At 47.3% G+C, this 21,296-nt stretch overlaps 1 protein-coding gene across 3 annotated transcripts in view; it reads left to right on the plus strand.

The window, feature by feature from the left end:
- The window catches only part of LOC130143294 (leucine-rich repeat and fibronectin type III domain-containing protein 1-like protein), a 53,184-nt gene that overhangs the window by 13,765 nt on the left and 18,123 nt on the right, over window positions 1-21,296 (plus strand). Inside the window, exon 2 of one of the 3 annotated variants that reach the window (XM_056325998.1) lies at window positions 16,517-16,683. The exons of the other annotated variants lie outside the window; for them this stretch is intronic. The gene's annotated coding sequence lies outside the window, so the exon portion shown is untranslated. The remainder of the gene's footprint in view (window positions 1-16,516; window positions 16,684-21,296) is intronic. 3 annotated transcript variants of the gene reach the window in all.

Raw genomic sequence — 21,296 nt, forward strand, 5'->3', positions numbered from 1 at the left:
CAGGATGAATTCAAAGGTCGAGTGGGGGAGGGGTGGGGAGTGGAAATCACCTCCTGGGACCCAAAGAGCCCGTCGTCAGCGGCAGAAGCTGCTGGAACTTGGCACGAACTGGGCTTTGTTGGCAAATGTGCCGCTTTCCCCTAGTAGAAGGGGAGGGAGCAAACAATGACGCCTTGCAGTGGCACGGCGCAATGCGCCTCCTCCAAATATTTGGGAGGTCAGTGTGGTAAGTCAAAAAGCATCTCTTGGACCCCCTGGAAAGGCAAAAGGAGGTAAAGTAGTTGATGGTAATGGTAGAGTTGCCCCATGCCTTCCTTCAGGAGAGGTTTTACGATGAAGGATGCATAAGGAACCATCATGAGTTCCCAAAATACGTGGGGGAGCGAGAACTTGAGCTGTGAGAACATCCTGAGGCTGGTAGGAGCCTCATGGACCTGGTGGTCTCCCGTGAACCTGGTCAAGGGTTTGAGATGTCACCCCCTTTGTGGTCTTCCATTGAGATGCGTGGAGCAAGAGGGGAGATTTTGCTTCCCGAAGTGTCAGAGCCAGCTTTCCTGGCTGCCGGCACAACGGCTCGGTGTCGCACCACGATGCCCAGGTGGCCACGTCGGATTTTCATGGGGTAGATGGGAATAGGGGAAAAAATATGGGATTTTCATGGGTAGATGGGAATGGGGGGGGGAAATATGGGATTTTCATGGGATAGATGCGAAAAAATATGGGATTTTCATTGGGTACATGGGAATGGGGGGAAAAAATATGGGATTTTCGTGGAGTAGGTGGGAATACAGGGATAAACTGGGTTCATGTGTCAAAGCCATGAACATATTCCGAATCCCTGGCACAAGTGGTGATGGTTGCTGCTCCGGACACAAGCTTGTCCCGCTTTGCAGCGTCAGCTTTCACAGCCAGGCAAACCACAGCAATTCCCACAGAGATCCTTTTCCTTGGTCATCTTTTTTCTTTTTCTTTTTTTTTTTTTTTTTTCTTCATTTTAAGCCAACAGCTTTGTGGCATTAACTAATTGGCTTTAACTTTGTGGGAGTTAAAGCAAAATAAATCCCCAGGTGGATGATTTTGTTGGGAATTAAAATGCAGCCGGTCGTCGTAGATGACTGGAGTCGGCTAATCCTGATTTGCAGCCGTTGAAACCGGGATTAGAAGCGGTCACACGAGGATTAAGTGCAGTCTGAATAATCTACGAGGAATGTAATTCAGATTAAATAGCTTGTGTTCTTGTCAAGGCAGCATGTTTGGCATCTCTGCGTGGTGTGCCCTTCCCTCGCCTTTCTTAGAATGAAAAGAAAACTGCTGCCTTGAGTCACAAATTTTCCCCAGCAGCTTTTTGTCTTTTTTTTTTTTTTTTTTTTTTAAAAATTCCTTTTGTATTGTGCTTGGTGAACAGATATTCACATTCCACATTTCCCCACACCGTAAAAATGTGACGTTTATAAAGAAAATAGTTAAATTATTAACCAAAAATCCAGCCTTGGATAGGGGAAACAAAGTAAATCAGGGGGAAAAATTATTTATTTGTTCTATGTGCTAGAAATTGTGTTGTCCCATGGTGGGGTGTCGCTCACCCACAGAAGTGGAGCAAGATGAGCAAAGCGAGTGTTTTGGGCCTGAGCAGAGACAGAATCGCTGAAGATGCTCTCGGTGGGTTTGCTGGGAATTCAGAGTGGGAGGACCTCGTTGTCCTAGCTGGAGCAGTATCATCCTGCTGGCTCCAGGATGAATGTCCTACAGGGGTGTTGACTTCCATAGGTGCCTTCTTTTTCTTTTTTCCTTCCCTCTCTTCACGCAGTGGCTTTTCCCGCGCTCCAGGGCTCCTCTCCCCCGTTCCACATGGAGGGATGCTGCGGCTGCTGATGCTGACACATAAGCCGAGAGCCCAGACTTACCTTGGCACACGTCTGGTTACGCTCGGGCAGCCTCCTGGATCATCTTCTGATTCACTTCCCACTTAAAATGTGCTGGTTTTAAACCGCTTGGGGCTGTGCAGAACCAGGATAAACCACGATGCCCTGCAGCGATGCGCCAAGAGGCAGCCAGATGATGTGCCGGTTTGTCATCACCTTGATTCAGAAGAAGCTTGGTAGCTTGCCAGATTTGTGATGTTCATCAAAACCTCTCCGTTTTGAGACAGCCCGTTTGACCCCAGCGGGTAGTGCTTGGCAAAGACCTCAGTTGTACCGTGCCACCCCAGTGCAGGCTTCGTGGGGTGCCACGGAGGGGAGGGTGGTGGTCAGGAACCTACGTGGCTCTCATCCATCGTCGTTGCAGGTGGTTTGATACACTCCCTTGTCCTCAAATGGTGAAGGATTCAGGTTTATGCCGTGCGCCGTCTTCTCTGCCTGGGAGAACAGAAGAATTTTGCTTCAAGGGTTTCATTAACACTTTTCCAGGTGATATAATCATTTATGTGAGAGCGGGAGAACTTGCTAAAGGGCTCTTAATGAGCCCTCTCCACTGTAATTTCATAGGATTGCAGCCTGGATAGTGCTTTTTCACATGTTAAAGCAGCACTTGCAACCCCAAATTAGCCCCCGGCTGCGAGCTGAGGGGTCATTTTCCACTAGAGAAGGAGCAGAGTAGCCCCCACCGCTTTCTGGTGGGCTCACCTGCTTGGCACAGGTCATGTCTGAGCCACCAGGTGCTGGTCTGCGACGCTCGCTCAGCATGCGGAGCCCTACAGCATCGTGCCCCTCTCTTCCCATTTAATGAGCATCCTTCAGCTGTAGCACCCTCCACGCGCTCTGGGGTTGTCGCTTTGGCCTCTTCGTGTGCTCGCATCCTTGCTCTCTTCAGCTGCAGTAATTATATGCCACAGATTGCAAATTGTGACCTCTCCGCCTGGCGTACATTTTCCTTGCGTCGGTCAAAAGATGTGACTTGGACGCTTCTCTGCGCAGAATTATGCGATAGACGCGCTCTGTCCCACTTTGGCCTTTGCACGATCCTCTGCTGCCAGGATCATGAACCCATTACAGTATTCAGATAATTCATCTTGCCCTCGGTAGTCTGATGCTTAACATGATGCTCTCGGAACTGGGGATGTGTAAGCGTCGCTCCACAGAGGGACAATTTCTTGGCCATCGCAAGAAAAATGCAGTGTGCGTGACATGCGGTGGGTCCAAGATGCAGCTTTAGGAGCAAAGCCACTCTGGTGCCTCCTTCCCAACGTCTGGCTTTTGCATTTTGGAGGCTTGATCCCAAGCGAGCCGTCTGGACGTACGGTCGCCTGTACATGGGAGAGGAGCCCTGTGCAAGCCATGTCTTGGACTTCACGGGGGGCATTTTGGCTACCAGGGTCCACCAGGGGTCTTGAGAGAGGGTGACTTCTTGTCTCTGCCAAGGCTGCGGTCCGTTCAGCGGTGGTTGCGGCTGCTTTTGCCTTTCGGAGCAATGCTTCTCCCCAGGTTTTTTGGATGTCTGTAGCTTGTGGAGTTGAGCTTAGGTCTGAGCTGTCATCTCCTCTGGCTCAGCCACAGGGAGTTACTTTATTATTATTGTGCCATGCGCTTTTTTTTCTGTTGGTTGGGCTTTTTTGGTTTTGGGTTTGTGGGTTTTTTTTGGCAAAGGATACTATTAGAAGATAAATGATGTTTAAGAGATAATCAGTACAATTAGAACAACAGCAGTAACGTAGATTTACTGGAGCAGTGCAGCTATTTATTTAGTCTAAGTGTGCAGGTCCTTAAATTCCAGTTGGGATTTTGTTTGTCTATTGTTCTGTTTGTACTCGGCATAATACCAGGGTTGGGTTCTCTGCCAGAAACAATTCGGAAGATAAACTGTTCCATCCATGAAAACTTCAAACAAAGGTGGTGGGTGGTTTTTTTTCGGGTTTTTTTTTTTTTTCATCCTTGAAGACAGAGTACTGGGTGAAACAGCCCCTGGTTTGTTTTTGGTTTTTTTTTCAAGCTGAGTTTGTGAGCATAAAGATGTGATGAAAAGGTCTGATCTGGCTTGATCTTAAAATTGCAGCTACCTTGTTTTTCCTCGTTGAGACACGAGCCTTCAGACTAATTTAGTGCCACGCGCTCCCTTAGCAAGCTCCGCTATTGTTACTTATTTTGATAGCGCCGTGAGGTTCTGCTTGCGTGTGCACAAAAGGCACAGAAGAGGCAGTTTTGCAGATAAAACAAGGTTACTGTAGCGCAGAAGGAGAACCTGGGTGGTTTTCCATCTGAGCAAGGAAGGGGAATAAATACCTTCCACATATGCAATATAAATATAATATAAAATACCACAGGCAGGATGCGAGCGCTGGAGCAGCCCTGCGGTCTGAGATCTCTAACCCCAATGCGAATTTCTACAGGTGCCACCCCGAAAATTTTAACTTGGGGTGTGTGGGCAACAGGGATGGTGAGAGATCCCCAGCAAACTCGCTAGCTGCAGAAGATTCAGGCTCCTAAAATTAAAATTTGCATTATTATTTCTTTAGCTGTCCCCTAATTTTATCCTTGCTTCTCAGGATCGTTGCTTTGACAGGTAGATGTTTTCCTCTATGTTTTAAAATTTGGAGAATTGCTGCTTACCAAAGTAGAATAATTAGAATCACTGAGGTTGGAAAAGACCTTTGAGATCATCAAGTCCAACCTTTAACCCAGGAGTGCAAAGTCCATGGACAAAGCACGCCCTGGAACGCTGCGCCCACACAACTCCAGGGACAAGTCTGGTGTCTCCACCACCTCCTTGGGCAACCTCTTCCCATGCTTGGCCACCCTTTTCCATGAAGAAATTTTCCCTAATATCCACTTTGAAACCTCCCCCGGTGTAGTTTGAGGCTGTTTCATCTTGGTTTGTTGCTTGTTCACTGGGAAAATAGATGGACCCCCACCCACCCCCAGCCTTCCTTCAGGACTTGTGTGGCTTTTCCTGCTTTTTTTTTTTAATTCTTCTAATAAAATTAGAGTCCAGGTCCTTCAGCTCTACAGAACCTTATGAGCCCAGCAACCACGTTTATAACCCGCCTAAACAAACGCAAGTAGCAGCTAGCATAGACCAAATATTAATGGCAGGGTGTATTAAATAAATTAAAATATTAATGAAAATCAAATTTAATCATTTGAAAACTGGCGCAAGGAACATGCCGACCGCTTGCCGGTGGTCTCGGGAGTCCTAAGGACAACCTCCATTCCATTGGCTGGATGATAACTCTTTCCCTTGGATGTGACCTTAGCAATAACCGTCTTCTTGGAGAAGACTTGTTATCTTCTTTTTTTTGTTGTTGTTTTGGGGGGGCAACCAAACCTGTGGGTTTGGGGGGTTTGCATAGCTTGTTCACCAAGCAGGTTGGGAAATGCTACGCGCCCGCCTCCACGAGCCGCTGAGATGCTGTGGCGCGGCTCTTCTCCAGCACCTTCATCCTTGGCAGGATGGAACCTCACGTCAGTCGCGTTGCCCACCATAGACATGAGGGAGTTGGTCTGCTGAAGGCATCCCAGCTCTTTGCTTTCTACATTATTTCCTTCCCTTTATTTCTAGTCATCAAACCAATGAGGAGGATGCCATCAATATATATATATTTATATTTTTTTTTTAGGAGCCTGCCCTCCTCTTCTGTATTGTCATGGTCTTACTTGTTCTTCTGAATCTTGGGCTTTAAATTCTGCTGCTGCTCAGTCGTTCCCAGCTCGGTCCACCCACTGCAGTTACTGGCTTCCTTAGCAAGGCAATTAAACTGTCTATCAGGCTTCAAAAAGGCTTTTGCTGAGATTTCACCCCGTTCAGATCTGGCAGGAGTTTTGAAACAGACAGGTGTGTTTTGTTTTGGTGGGTTTGGGGGGGGGGGGGGGGGGTTTGTGGGTTTTTTTCTTTTCTTTTGAAATTCCTCATCCTTTCTTCACTTTCCTGTGCCAGCAGCTTATGTTGCCATCTCGCTGTTGACCCGTGATAACCCCTTCTGTGCCTGCTTAGCGGTGAACAGTCAAATCTATATTGCAATTTTTAAAAAAATTAAATAAATATATATATATACACACACACACTGTGTTGGGGAGCTGCAGCATGGCCCAAAGTAAGGTAAAAATTGTGACTCGTCATGCGCCGGCAGTAACGATCCCCAGCAGCGGTGTCCTGACACTAATTAACCTTCCCTTGAACTCGCATTACTGGAAAAGCGAGAGATGAAGGGCACAGAATCCCCAACGCCGAGCCGCTGCAGGAGGCTGGCAGCAGCTTTTTAGGATGGAGATGTCTTCTTTTTCATCTTGGGGTGGCTTTAGTGGCCCAGATTCCACCTCCCAGGGCAAACAGCCGGGAACGATGCGGTCGTGCACTTTCCTGAATCCTGGAAGACGTGCATGACCCGACCCTGCAGCCCTTAAGGGTCGCGATGATCTTTGGGGGTTGATCCTGCTTTTGGATAACCGCACAGATTTGGGTTCCGTAAGAGACTGCAGATGTTTGGAACCAAGAATTCCACCACCCTCCTCCCGTCACGACCAACTCCTGGAGTTTTTCTTCATTATTTCTGGCGCATCCGTGTTCTCCTGGAGAACTCTCCATTTCTCTAGTAGCCTAAAACTAACAAAAGCCACCTGCTAAATTCCCAGAGTTATATGCAAAACAGGATAAGCAGGTAGGAAAGTAGTAGGAAAGAAACTTCCACAGTCCATAAATAAGAGGGAAACCTCTCTTGACGTGTTGTGATGTGGCGCCGTGCGCTGGTGGCCAGGGCAAGCTTCTGTTGCCAGTGGCGAGCACTAAAACCTCATCTTTGAGATCTTTCTTCAGCATTGATTTTAAAAGCAGCACTCAGCAAGCATCAAATTATTAATCCAACTAGTAACTCCCCTGTTTATACCTCTTCAGGTGTTTTATTTTTATTTTTTTATGTTGCCCTACCAAGACGCGTGATGTGAAAATGAATAAAGCAGAGGGGCGAGCCCTGGGTTGTGTTTTTTTTAATTACTGCAAGGGGAATGGGAAGGAGGAGCTGGAAAGGTGGGGAAGAAATGGGGAAGCTGTTGCAAGGCTGTGCGTAGCCCCCAGAATCTGAGTTGCCACCAGGTCCAGTTTGGCCACTCACCGTCTGTCGCTTGAGGGGCGGGAGAAGGGTCGGGCTGGTTTGCAGAGTTGCAGCTAAATGAGGAAAATTCCCACCTCAGGGGCCGCTGCTTCGTTGGAAACTGACCTCGTAGGAATCTCGAGGAGGATTTCATTTCCGTCAAATAGGTACGGCGTTTTAACTAGGACAGTACTCGTGGATGTGTGTGTGTGTGTGGGTCTTGGTCCAGTTCTGTTGCCGAGCAGGATGCGCCGCTTCCACGTGATGCCTGGTGGGATGCAGGATTTCAGAGCAGAGAGGCTCCAGCGTTTCCCAGGGGCTCGCTTTGATGGATCCTTGAGGGAAACGTCCGCGTACTGCTTGATTTGAAATATAGTCAATATAATGTGCTTTTGCACAGGCAGGATAAATAATATAATTCCTGCTAATGGAACCTATTAATAGCCTGGCATTTGGAGATAGCTTATGAGCCCTGGGTTGCGTGGTGTGGTAGATCTAAATTAATTTTATTTCCTGAGCTTTCTCCTTGGGCACTTGGGACATGCTGCCTTGTTTTATGCAGTAAACCGTGGAATCACGGAATAGTTTGGGTGGGAAGGGACCTTTCAAGGTCATCTAGTCCAACCCCCTCCGTAAGCAGGAACATCTTCACCCAGAGGGGGTTGCTCGGAGCCCTGTCCAACGTGACCTTGAACGTTTTCGGGGATGGGGCATCCACCACCTCTCTGGGCCACCCGTGCCAGTGTCCCACCACCCTCATCGTACAAAAATTTCCACCCTACGTGTAGTCTAGATGTTTGAGCCTGTGTTGCTTGTCTGCAGCTTTTAATTTCTGGAGGAAAAGAGTCTCTTAACAATTTTTGGCCAGTTTAGAAGAAGAGCTTCTGTGAAGATTATGTTGAGATTGGCTGCCCTTTCTGCTTTGCCATGCCATTCAGTGTTCAATCGCTGCAGCTGCTGCCTCTGCCGCGATATTGTCACTCCTAATTCTTCTGATGAAGTGCAATTCTGGAAGAGAACATAACCTCTTAATTTCAGGACAGATGGCCGCTTCAGGTTGTCCACATCACTGCACTGTGAATCCCAAGGGAGAATCCATTCCCCCATGGGCTCCCTCTAATGAATGCGCAGGAGGTTCCCAAAAAGCAGCGCAGGGTGGTGCAGGTTTGATGCTCAGCTCAAAGGTCACTGTTCTACCTTCAGCTTAAGCTCCTCCCGTTTTCCACCAGGACAGAGACCCTTTTGTATTCCATTAAGGCGCTAAGAGCGATGTCCTTGTATTTGGTCATCCATGGAAATTAAAATAACAGCCAAATCCCCCCTAAAAAAAAAGCGGTGGCCGAGCATTTTTGCCCTGCTACCACCTCTTCACTTTCCAGAGATGGCCATTTCAGAATGAAGTTCATCTGAAAGAAAATTTTTCTTCCTTTAGAGCAAGAAAGCAATTTTTGGAGAACACAGGGCATTGACCCAAACAGCAATGGGAACGCGTGAAGCGCTGCGGTTAGAAAAGGCAATGGTCACGCAGCCAGGGTGAGCAGTCCTCTAGTCTAACGCGTTAAGGTTAGACGTAACCTGTGTTAAGGTCACCTACACCTGCTTTGTTTGCCATCAAGTAATTAGATTTGATATTTTGTGTTTTGATATTTTTCTGTGCTCGCAGCTTGGTTTGGCACCATAGGTTTTTGGGAAGTTATCAGTAGGTTTTATGATTCAGAAAATTACTTTAAACCCCTGTCTGTGTTCTCAGGCAGATTTGTTGGGCACATCTTGCCCCGTGCGTGCGGGTCTCTGTGGGAAGCATCACTTAGGGGGTGAGCACACCGGCACAGGTGCAAGGGCGCTTGGTCAGCAGCAACATGATGCTGCGTTTGTGCGTTGTCCTGCACGCCTCACCTCCAGGCATTCCTCACCTCCAGGTATTCTTCAAGGAAGATGCTCCAGGGTGCTGGAGGTGGACAGCAGAACTGCTGAGGTCAACCACCACAAGCTGGGGCTGGGCTGGGAAAAGCTGGTGCATCCAGTGGCTGGAAGCTGGGGTTGATACTGGGGCTCTTCCCCGCCTCCTGGTTTTACTTGCATTGCTGAGTTACTTGCATTTACTTGCATTTCTGAGTTATTTGCGTTTACTTGCATTTCTGAGTTCTGATTTACACGTTTCTCCTGCACGCTCACCGAAACCTGGGAGGGTGTACGCCTTAGATACTGCAAAGGAATTGAATCTTGAATAGTCCAGTTTATTATTAATAGCTTACTCCAGTTTGGGATAATTAACTCACTGGAATGGAGTTAATTGTATAGATTGTTTCAGTAGAACACCAGAGTTACTATCTCAGTGCAGCCTCTGAACATTCTTGTTAAAAATATGGAGTCCTACCAAATGTGGAGCATCCTACGGAGCGTTCGTGGAAGAGGCGTTTACACGTGCTTCGTGGCTCTGGTGGGATGTGGTACCTGCAGGTCAATTATCCCATCAGTGATTAAAACACCTACTAGTTTCACACCGGCGGTTGTCGTGAAGGTGCTGTGCAGTTCTTCAGACTTTTCATTTCAGAGCAAGACGGATCGAGGAAAAATGGATTAAATGAGACAAAAAGATAGAAAAGACTTTGTTAGGCTTGTTCCCAAACGAGTGCCCGGCAATTAACTGCGCTTGGCTTGTTAACTTTGCTGCCGCTGCTTTTCTGACCCTTTGGGAGTGTGTGTTGCTTCAGTTCCTGGTTCTTTCTCTGGTTAGATCTGGCAATTCTGCATTTCTTTGTCACTTTTAATGCATTTATTATTTTTTTATTATTATTTCTGCTCTGCAGGGAGGGTTAGACGTGATTTTAGGGAAGGCATGTAGCCTCCATGACCCTTTTATTAATTTTTTTCCATTAATGCATCCATTGCTATTTTCTCAGCCAAAACCAAGGCTAACGTTAGGACGTTTAGTTAGCAACCTGTGAAAAAAAAAAAAAAAAGTTTTGAGGTCACCGAGGTAAGGACAGCGTTGGACACGCTTTTATTTCTAACGTCTGCTCAACTGGGGTTAGCTGGAGTAGCACAACATAATTTTATGCAAATATAGCAAAAAAGGGGCTGGAGCTTTGCAATGGTTATCTCCCAGCAGCGAGCCGCCAGATTTCCGTAACGCTTTGCACAAAGTGGAACATCTTGTAGTGCTTTTGCAAAGCGTTTAATTACTGGTAATGCTGATGCTTGTGTTTCTCAGGCCTCACGTTGAAGGCGGCAGAAGAAACAACGATATTCTTTACGTTTTAAAAACCTTGGAGAGCAACGCTAAGCTTCTGGAAGGTCAGGAAAAAAAAAATCCCAGGGGCATCCGCAGTGGAGTTCAACCGTACCCTTGTGTTCCTCAGCCTGCAGAAGTTATTTTCATAATATTTTAATAATAACTTTATTATTAAAAAGGAAGGCTATGATCAAGTAGGCTTTTAACAGCCAGGCTCTGAGGTGCTCAAACATTTCCACGGGGGAGGGGTCTGTGTTGTGTCAGTTTTTCCCTTTTAAGCTTTCCAGGGTGAGGATTAAAAAAAAAAAAAAAAAAAAAGCGGTGGTGTAAACATAGCAGTGGTGTAAATGTAGCGGTGGTGTAAACGTGGTGGTGGGTTTTTGCTCCAGAAGACCCTGTGCAAAGTGCCGTGCTTTAAAGCCTGGTTCCATGGGAAGTCTGGATCGTAGAAACCTCACGCAACCAGTTGGGGTTGGGAAGGACCTTCCAAGGTCGTCTGGTCCCAACCCCCCTGCAACAAGCAGGGACACCTTCTCCTGGAGTGGGTTGCTCAGAGCCCCATCCAACCTGGCCTTGGATGTTTCCAGAGATGGGGCATCTCCCACCACTCTGGGCAACACGTGCCAGTGTCCCACCACTCAACCACCCTGGTTCCCCCAGCCTGGCCCCACAGCAGAGATGCTGCAGCCCTCGGATCATCTTCGTGGTCCCCTCTGGACCCATTCAGGTGGGTCCGTGTCTCTCCCATGCAGAGATCCTGCTCAACTCCATGCAGAACGTAGCCAAGAGAGGTTGAACATCCCACTGGAGATGAAAACCAACGCGCGTCAGGAATGGTTCAGGCGTGGTTGATCCTTCCCATGCATAAAACAAGACCTTGTCAGTTAAATTGAATATTTACAGGGGAAGGGAGACGACTTACAAATACCATGAGAATCGTACCGCGGCGTACTCAACGGGCAAGAGGCACGACGTACCTGCTGCGTGTTGTATGAAGGGCAAAAAAAAATGTTTCCCCAACCAATTCCAGTTTCTACATGTAGGGTAATTGTGCGAAATAACAATACCTGTGGAGCTGGGCTCCCTTGTGCTTGCCAGATGCTAAGGAAAAAAAATTAAAAAAGTTAAAAATGGAGCTTTCTGGTGCTCGTGTAGTGCCAGACAATTCCAAACACTCTTCAATTTTTCATACAAATTCACGTAGTGTGGAGCCTTCTGGGAGGATGAGAGTGGCGAGACCCTTATTCAATATTTATAGCGGTGCTTGCTCTTGCCCTGGAACACCAGCTCGTTTTCCTCTTGAGTTAGGTAAGTTCTTAGCGCTGGAAGTCGTTGCGTAACGTTATTATTAATTTTTGAATGTTGTGGATTTTTTTTTTTTTTTGGTGGTGGTGTCGGCTATCTCTTCCAATTTAACTGGAATAAGGTGTTTAAAGGAGATGGCTTGTTTTAAAATTATTATTTTTATTTAAAAATAATTTATTTAAAAATAAATTATGTTTAAAGGAGATGTACTTATGCAGAACATAAGCAGCCTGAAGGTGCAGCTACGTGTAGCGTGTAGAACCAGGTGGGGCATGGTACGAGCTGGTGATGTTTAACATCAAGAGGCACTCCCCGCCTCCTTTTCTACTCACAGGCTTGACCTCCAAGAGAAGAAATAAGTATTTTAAAAAAAATAATAATAAAAAAACCCACAAAAAAAACCCAAATCCCCAACCAACCACACGTGGCTACAAACATTTTTAAATATTCAGCCAAGCTGAGCACTGTAAAACACTCCCAAAGATGTTCAGCCCCATGCTTCCCCGTTTTTTTTTATATATATATATAAAAAATATATACAAACATATATATCATATATATAAAAATATAAAATATATACTATATTGAATATATTATTTAATATATATATATAATATATATTTTTTTAAAATATATATATAAATACTTTGCCTCCAAGCGCTGTCATTTAAGGAATTTCTCCAATGGCGGTGGGTGGGTGGGGGATAAATAAATAAATAAATCCTTTTTACTCCACCTGAGCCCTGCCGAAGCAGCCACCGTGGAGGATGGGTGATTAATTAATTGCTGAATCCCCCCCTCCCCCCCCCCCCCTTGGTCTGCTGCTGGGGGTCACGATCCCCCCGTTAGAGCAAACGCGATTCAGCCGGTGTGTCTTAGCCCGGTCTGAAATGGAAAACTTTTTATTTGTTTGTTATTGCCCGGGTCGTAAAGACCAAGCATGTCATCACAAAGAGGCTGCCAAAATTAAGACAAGCTACAAAGCCGGAGTTAATTGCCCCTCGTAAATATTCTGCCTCCGCTGACAGCTCCTGCGGGATGCGTTGCGCCTTTCGCGGTTTTCAAATCCCATTCACAATTGTTAAAAAAAACAAAAACAACAAAAACAGACATGCACAACCCCCCAAAAAAAACCACCCAAACCTAAAACACAGGCTTGGTTTTGTTTGGGTTATTTATTTTATTTTTTAAAGCCTTCTCCCCATCCTTCACCAGGTTTAATTCTAGCAATAGGCAAAGCTCTAGAGGCTCAGGCTCCCGGCGTCGGTTTGTCTCCTTAGGTGACCTTTTTTCTCCTGCAACATTTAAAACCAACACCTTATCAGTCCTTTTTGGCTGCTCTGGAGTAAATTTTGCATTTTAGTGGGTTGTTTTTTTGGGTTTTTTTTCAATTTTTAATTTTTTTTTTAATATTATTATCATTACTACTTTCCCCACCCCCCTCTGTTTTTTGATGTTGTTTGTAGGACTCCGTTGTCTCACTGCATTTGCAGGATGCCAATGAGCTCACCCTCCGGCTATCTCAGCTTTTCCATCCTCTCCTTCTTTCTGGGAGGACGATGAGCATCCCGCAGATGAGGTGCTCTCTGGAGGCCAAGAGTTGAGTGGCTTTTGGGTTTCGCCTCCTTTATAGCAGATGCTTGTGTGATTATAGAGATTTATTCCCTTTCTTTTGCGGATTTTACGTCTACCCATCTGTCCTGCTGGAGCACTTGAGCCTCCCTGTGTAGAAAGACCACAAAAAAAAAAAAAAAAAAGGGAAAAAAACCCCAAAACTCTTTAATTCTCCTCTTCAACTACAAAGCCCAGATCAGTCTCGTATCTGAGGGATGCTTAGTGGTCAGGAATTAATTGCGATACAGAAATATCGTCTCTTGTGGCGGAGGGGCCCCTTGCACGGGATTCATGTTTCAGAAGGGAAGAGTAGCCTTTTAAGCATTGTGTGGCAGATTATGGCCTAATTAAATATTTAACATTTAGTTCTGAAGGGAATGGTGGTAATTTTTGATGCTCAATTTGCTGCAGCCTTTGAGGAGCTCGATTTTTTAATATTTTTTTTTTTCCTTCCCCCAAACGCTTCTGAATCCTTTATCTACAAAGGTCAAAGTGACACTTCAACATGCTCGTTTCTTTTATTTCCCCAGCCCGCCGCCTCTTTTGTGTTTAGAATAAAAATGTCAATCTAGATTAACCTTTGGCATCCTCTTTGTCCTTCAAAGGCAGCATATCAGCTTTTCTACATGCCCTGGCCGGTGACAAATGCAGCGTAAACTGGAATAAAACTCACGCACACCATCACGTGGCGGCACACTAGCTACCTTCACACAGTGATTTTTGGTTTGCATGGGTGCCTGAAGTGTGTATTAATTGTTTTGATGAATTTTTAAATTTTTTTTCAAACTAATGTGCCATCTTAGAATATACGCTCAGCAAGCTCCGTTGGATGGAATTGCTTCTCCATGCGTTTTTGCCTAGCTACAAGATTTTTTTTTCTATCTGCAGCACAAATAGGCTTCTGGAATGCCATCCCACTAATTAAGGCAAATTAAGAGTGATGGCAGATCTTGTTGGGGAAGTTCCACGTGTAGCGTGACCCATCAGGAAGAAGCACACTGGGTTGCGAACACTCTTGATGGCTTTATGTTAGTAAAGGGAAACCCTCCGCCGCCCCTCGCACCGGTGGGATGCTCTTATAGGCAGCGGTCCTGACGGGCGCGTCGGTGCCCGGCAGGTCTGAGGTGGAGAGAGGAGCTGGGATGGAGGAGAACCCAAGAAGTGGCGTCTTGGCAGCATCGGGACCATCGCTAGGAGCTGTTTGCCGCCCCTCCCCTGCATCTCTGGGCTGTGATGCTGAACGATTTGGAGAAAACAGACGAGTTGTCCATGAGCACGAAGGTTCAGGGATACCTCATGCTTGTAAATTTGCAATTTTGTCCCTTTGAGTAGGGCGCAGGGATGTGCCAGTCTTTACATCTGCCATATATACGTGTTTAACGGGCTTGTTTCTTATTGATTGTTCTCAGCGAGGTTTGTTTTGGGGTTTTTTTTTTTTTTCTTTTTCCCCTACAAACTTCTGATGTCATGGCACCTATAGCTTCCAGATTTTCTGCATTCATCAGGGAGGGCGGTTGGGACTGATCCTGCTTCAGGCTGATAGAAGAAATTGCGAGCCAGGAGGAAAGGAGCTCACAGTAAGCTTTGGAAAATAGTTCTGAACAATTGCAATTAAAAAAAAAAAAAAGTTGTTAATCTTGATGCCGGGGGGTTTATAAGTCTCTTTGGAAACAGCTCCATGCTGGGCAGGAATACATGGCTTTGTGGTAGGGTTTCATTACTTCATGAGGCATGCAACAGAGACTGGCTTTTTTTTTTTTTTTTTCCTCCTTCTTCCCAGCTCTGCGGTGGATTTAAGTCCCAGCAGAAGGTCGAGGCGATGGGGAACCACTGAATAAAACCTGAGTGTTGCAAAAGCAGAGCCCTGCCACATGTAGGTTGCATTTTGTTGGTGGTTCTCCATCCTGCTTCACTTGCCGTGCTGCCTGCGGGCAGTGGATGCTCTTTGCAATGGCAGTCGAGCTCGTGGGGCTACCAAAATTAGTTGGAATTCGGGGTCCTGCTTTGATAGATTATGATTTTTCTAGAAACAGGCAAGGAACGTGTCGAGTGGCACAAACCAAGGAGTTTTCTGCTTATCTCAGAACCTCAGCTTGCCTCTGGGCTGGTGGTGGCTGAGCCCTGCCCCGAAGCCACACGTGCATCCAACATTCCGAGGATGCTCAGCTCCCACCTGACAGCCCTTGCAGCCCAGCATGGCTGGTCCTTTGTAGGTGCCGCTGCTTTAGAAATGCTTGGAGCTGTCAGAGATAAAGGCAGTCGCGTGCTCTCGAGAGACGTAAATGGTGATGGAGAGGGAGAGCGAGGAAGTATCGCTGCCGGTTTTCGGCGCAAAAGGCTTCCTGGTGGCTAACGAAATGGCTTTCAGTGATGCCTCGCAGAGCTCAGCTGCTAAAGTGCACTTTGTTGGGTTACAGAAGAGTCTTGCCATCCCGTGCTTGATGGATGATTGCCATCCATGATTTGCTCAAGCATACCTCCGTTAGTGCCAAATGCAGTCGTTCAAATGCATTAATCCTAAACTAACCCCAGTGTTCCCGTTAATTCCTCAAATGCAAATGAGTGGGACCGCAGTTTAAGCGCGAAGAGTCTTTCCTTTTAAGCAAAGACATTTATTTAAAGTCTGAAACGGTTCGAAACAGCCTCCTCGTTACTCAGGATTAGATTTTGGGCACCCACAGAGGGGTAACTCGATTTATTTTGCACCGTGCAAAGACAAAAGCAATTGTGAAAAGGGAAAAGAAATAAATCGTAACATCCTGATGTTCTGTTGATCTCCGCTCCCCGGTACAGAGTGGGGAAGGAGAGCAATTAGCTTGACAAAAGTTGCGCGGAATTGTGTTGCTCGGGGGCTAATCTCCAGTGCGCTAACCCGAACAACCGGGAGGAAAGGAAGCTGGAGAAGCACGAGATGTTTCTGTAGAAAGGGAGACCTGTTTTTCTCTGCAACCCGCTTTCTTCATATTGAACCAAAGGTGATTTTCATCTGAATATTATTCTTTTGTTAACGTACTGTCTACAAATACTATCATTTCTTTGTCAGCGTAATGACATACTTGCCTGTGTACATACCGAGCATGCAATTTTATGCTTGTTAGACTCTGAATGGTGGGAACGGTGGTGGCATGGGATTTGTAATGAAATTATTGTCTGCCAGCCTTGTTATAAGTGTCATTAGCTGTCACCAATTGTAAAACATTTTTGGCTGGTGAACAGGTGGAAACAGCAGAGTTGGTAACACTTAGTGTTGAACATCTCCTCCGAACAAACGCCCGATAGTAGTAGGTGATCACTTCATGACTCTATGTTTCGTGCCATAAAAATCCCACTTTTCCCTCTTCCAGCCATGCAAGATAGAAGAGCTGATGCATAATGATTTCTTTGTAAGGCGGCGGCTCTGCGACGCCTAGTATCACAACCCGACGTTGATTCAACAGTGACTCAAAGCGGAGAACGCTCCAACCTGAGTCATCGGCAGCATCTCCTGCAGCTGGTCCTTATGTTCATCCCGGTGGGTTCCCGTGCTGCGGGCAGCGCTGTTGGGTTTGAGGTCGCGATTCACGTGGGATGGGCGCCGGGATGACATTTTAAGAGGATGCCAGGAATTGCTGAGAGATGCTTTCTCGGTAGGGGCAGCGGGTGGCACCGGGGGAAGCAGCTGCTCTTCTCGTCACGGCAGCAACAGCAGTCTATAGCGTCCGCGATGCGCAACGTGACGTGGTGTAGCGGTGGGCTCGGCAGCATTCGGTTTAGGGTTGGACTCGATGGTCCATCCTTAAAGGTCTTTTCCAACCTGGGTGATGCCGTGATTCTGGATTTTTATCGCCGCTGAAGGAGCCTGCAAGCGAGGTCAATGGTTTTTTTATCTTATTGTTCCCTGCTCAGTCTCTCTCAGTGCAGTGCAGCGTGCCAGTCCTCCACAGATCACCCCTTGCTTAATGTCGCAGCTGAATATATTTCCAGATAATATCAATTACTTCATCGATTCATCAGACTAATCAATAATCAAATAATATAAATTAACCAGAGTGCGGTCTGGCGAGTGTGAATTAATATTCTGTCATGATGACGAGAAAGGGAAAGCCTGCAGAAGTGGTTTCAGAAGGCAGTATTAGGTGGAATTATTAGTACTTATTATTTATTAGTAGTATTTATTAGTCATATTTATTATTAGTAGTAGAGAAGCTGCTGTAGCGTGTGCGGCAGGTTCTGGTGGGTTTTGTTCAGTTTGCATTTTGACGGTGGGATGTTACGAGCCAGTAAATCCCAGCTGCTGATATTTCTTCTGCTTTATCCTGAAGAAGTCCCCAACTGGGGACTGCGCGCGTGTGGTTTTGTTGTAAAACCGGAGACACACACCCCAGATCTCATTTTCCAGCCTTGTAACGGTGACCCAAGCGCACGGGCGCAGCGCTGGCACTTCCAATTGTGATGCTAAAGCTCCTTCCTATGCAGGAGGTTTTATTAATTCATAGCGAGATAATTCTGCAGAACTCCAGATTCTCCTCCGCAGAGAAAACTCTGCCGTTCTCCAGGTACTTCCCGAACATTTGCCTTCCAGCTTGGAACATCAGGAAGATTTTCACAGCCCCATTAGGAAAGCTCATGTAGCAGTGGTGGAACTGGGGGGGGGGGGGGGTGGTGGGTGGTGGTGGCCATTGCAGGTGGATCCCTGGCTGATAGCAACTGGGATTCTGCTCTGGGAGGCACTGGGAAAGGGCAGCGTTGTCCCTTTCTGCCAACAGCGAACGCTTCTCTCTAAGGTTTATAAATCCGTGGCAAATGTGCTGGAGCTTGTGGAAGGGAATGATGATTAACAGAGGACTCGGCGCGATGAAATCGGTCCTTCTGAACAGCCTGACCGCTACCGAGTCCCACGATTAATGATGTTAATTCTTTTTGCACGTGGTAAAATCGTTGGTTGTTTTTTTTTTCCATTTGCTTTGCAGAGAAAGCAGGTGAGTACTTGCGGTATGAAGAATCGTTTCGCATTCAAAGACTTAAGTCATAGGTTTCTAACGGGGGGGGGGTGGGGTGAGTTCCCCTTCCTCACATCTGACCTTCTCTTACCCTCCTGCCGCTGCTTGTTGTCACTCTTCCATTAAGACGGCTCGAAGAGAATCCATGAGTCTTTTTTTCTTTTTTTCATGGTGTAACAGAGCTGTCCCAACGTATTTCCTCATAGAGATGGAATGTTCCATAGTGATGGAACGCGTGTAGCTTTCCAGTGGTGATACAACAATTCCTTCGCAGTTCCTGTGCAGCAGGAAAATGCTGCTCCGGCAGCCTTGACCGATAAGGCGAGATCATCCAAGAGGTGCCGTGAAACCTGGGACATGCTGGGACGATTTCTTCTTGCAAGGCAGGCTGGAGGCAGATAAGCTTGGAATCCTGGGCTGTAAATCTTCATCGTCCTTAGGTTTGTTCGGCACAGAGGGCTGCAGGGGGTTGTTGCTCCCCAGGTGCAAGGCTTTGCACTTCTTCCCCTTGTAGGACTTAATAAGAGCTGTCAGCTTCTTTCTGCAGCCTGTCGAGATAAGCAGCTAGTTGCGCTGAATTCATCGGCAGAAATGCCAGAACTCGCTGGTGTTCTGTAATCATCGCTCGGAATAGAGCCGCTAATCTCACGAAGGGAAAAATCATAAATTTGTTAATTATTTTTGGGAGACGCTACGGTCGCTAGTTCAGTGAGCGCAGGGTGAATCATCCTTGCTGATGCTTGTGCGAGTGGTTTTACTGGAAAACACATGAACGTGGGGCTGGGGTGGGCTGTGGACATCCCCCGGTGTCAGGTCACGGAGCGTTGCGAGTGCGATTTGTAAACCCAAATGTGGACGGTGGTGGGAGGATCTGGGGGAAGTTTGGTGCAGGGTTGGCTGAAGTGATCCCAAGGTGGCTGGAACCCCCTGCAAGGGTCGCACGACCCTCTCCAAAGGTGCCGTGCGATGGAAGAAAGTGGCCATCGCCTCCGTGTTACACCAGCACGAGTAGGATCCTAGAATCATCATAGAAGAGTTTGGGTTGGAAAGGATATTTCAAGGTCAGGGACATCTGCACCCAGAGCAGTTTGCTCGGAGGCCCCGTCCAACCTGACCTTGAACACTTCCGACGATGGGGCATCTCCCACCGCCCTGGGCAACCCGTGCCGATGTCCCACCACCCTTGTAAAACAACTTCTTCCTTATGTCTAAGCCTGAATCTCCCCTTTTCGATGTAAAACCATTCCCCCTTGTCCTGTTGCAACAGGCCCTGCTAAAAAGTCCATCCCCATCTTTCTTACAAGCCCCCTTGAAGTATGGAAAGGTTCCATAAGGTCTCTCCAGAGCCTTTTCTTCTCCAGGCTGAACAACCCCAGCTCCCCCAGCCTGTCCCCACAGCAGGGCTGCTCCAGCCCCCTGCCCATCTCGGCGGTCCCCCTGGACCCTGTCTCTCCTGTGCTGAGGACCCCAGAGCTGGGGGCAGAATCATCTCCCTTGACCTGCTGGCCAAAGGGAGGAAATGCAAACACGGTGCTAAAAATTTTGTTGCAAAGTTCTATGCCTGAGGGCTGCCACCAAGCTGGTTGTGTTTCATGCAGCTTCTGCACGAGTTGGTTGTGTTTCATGCAGCTGGTGCATGAGTTGGTTGCTTTTGACGCAGCTGGTGCACGAGTTGGTTGCGTTTCATGCAGCTGCTGCACAAGTTGGTTGCGTTTCATGCAGCTGCTGCACAAGTTGGTTGCGTTTCATGCAGCTGGTGCATGAGTTGGTTGCTTTTGATGCAGCTGGTGCATGAGTTGGTTGTGTTTCATGCAGCTGGTGCATGAGGTGGTTGCTTTTGATGCAGCTTCTGCACGAGTTGGTTGTGTTTCATGCAGCTGCTGCATGAGTTGGTTGTGTTTCATGCAGCTTCTGCACGAGTTGGTTGCGTTTGATGCAGCTTCTGCACGAGTTGGTTGTGTTTCATGCAGCTGCTGCACGAATTGGTTGTGTTTCATGCAGCTTCTGCACGAGTTGGTTGCGTTTGATGCAGCTTCTGCACGAGTTGGTTGCGTTTGATGCAGCTGGTGCATGAGTTGGTTGTGTTTCATGCAGCTGCTGCACGAGTTGGTTGCTTTTGATGGAGCTGCTGCATGAGTTGGTTGCTTTTGATGCAGCTGCTGCACGAGTTGGTTGTGTTTCATGCGGCTGCTGCACGAATTGGTTGTGTTTCATGCAGCTGCTGCATGAGTTGGTTGCTTTTGATGGAGCTGCTGCATGAGCATCGCCCCGCTGGAAGTCAGAAAACCCCACTGCTTGTTAAGGAAAGCAGCCTGAAGCCTGCAGGGACATGTGCCACCTCTCACAGGTATGCTTATCGGGATGCCGCGGCTCCTGGCACCGCAGCACTTCGGCAGCGTGCCATTCGTAATTGGCCCCTTTTTGCTATTTTTAGCACCGGTGCCTTAGATCGCTGGCTTCTAACGCGGAGGCTTGTGGAGCTTTGGGCAGCCCCTTCTCCCTCTGTTTTAGCAGCAAGTGCATTAACAGAACATTGTGAAGAGGGTTTTACACGGGCATGCAAGTCTGCATACCTTTTTTTCTCCTTTTTTTCTTTTTGTTCTCCCTCTCTGTCTTTTCCCCTTCCTTTTTTCTTCCCCCCCCCCCCCCCCCTTGTTCTTTTTCTTTTTTTTCCTTCTCTTTTTCTCTCTGGCAGAAGAAGAGTTAATGGCTGGTTGCAGCAAGCTGTCCTTTAGGAAGGGAGCGAGCAGCAGGCAATGCGATACCTGCTTGGGATGAGTTTTATTCTATATGTTCCATCTCTCTCTGTATCCATACTGCAAAGCCTTGATGAAATTCACGGGTTTGTGGACTTCCCACCCTTAGCGATCTAAATCATTGCAGACCAGAGGGCAGAAAGTGCTGCGGTTCCCTAAGGTTTTGTGCTTCCAGAAGCTTCCCCATGCAGTATGCACCCCTGAGGCTGATACTTGCATGAGCTTGGAGGCTGGTGTGCGGTGAGACGTGAAACCGGTGGAACCAAGGGGCTGACAGGGGGCTGCAGGGTGGTGAGGAGCTGGTGGAGGTGGGTCACCTGCTGAATGTGAGCAGGGGGAGAGCAGGAGCTGCAACAGCATCTGCTGAGCGTGGTCTGCAAGGAGGAAGG

The sequence above is a fragment of the Falco biarmicus genome, assembly GCF_023638135.1.
Source record: "Falco biarmicus isolate bFalBia1 chromosome 22 unlocalized genomic scaffold, bFalBia1.pri SUPER_22_unloc_1, whole genome shotgun sequence".
Taxonomy (NCBI): domain Eukaryota; kingdom Metazoa; phylum Chordata; class Aves; order Falconiformes; family Falconidae; genus Falco; species Falco biarmicus.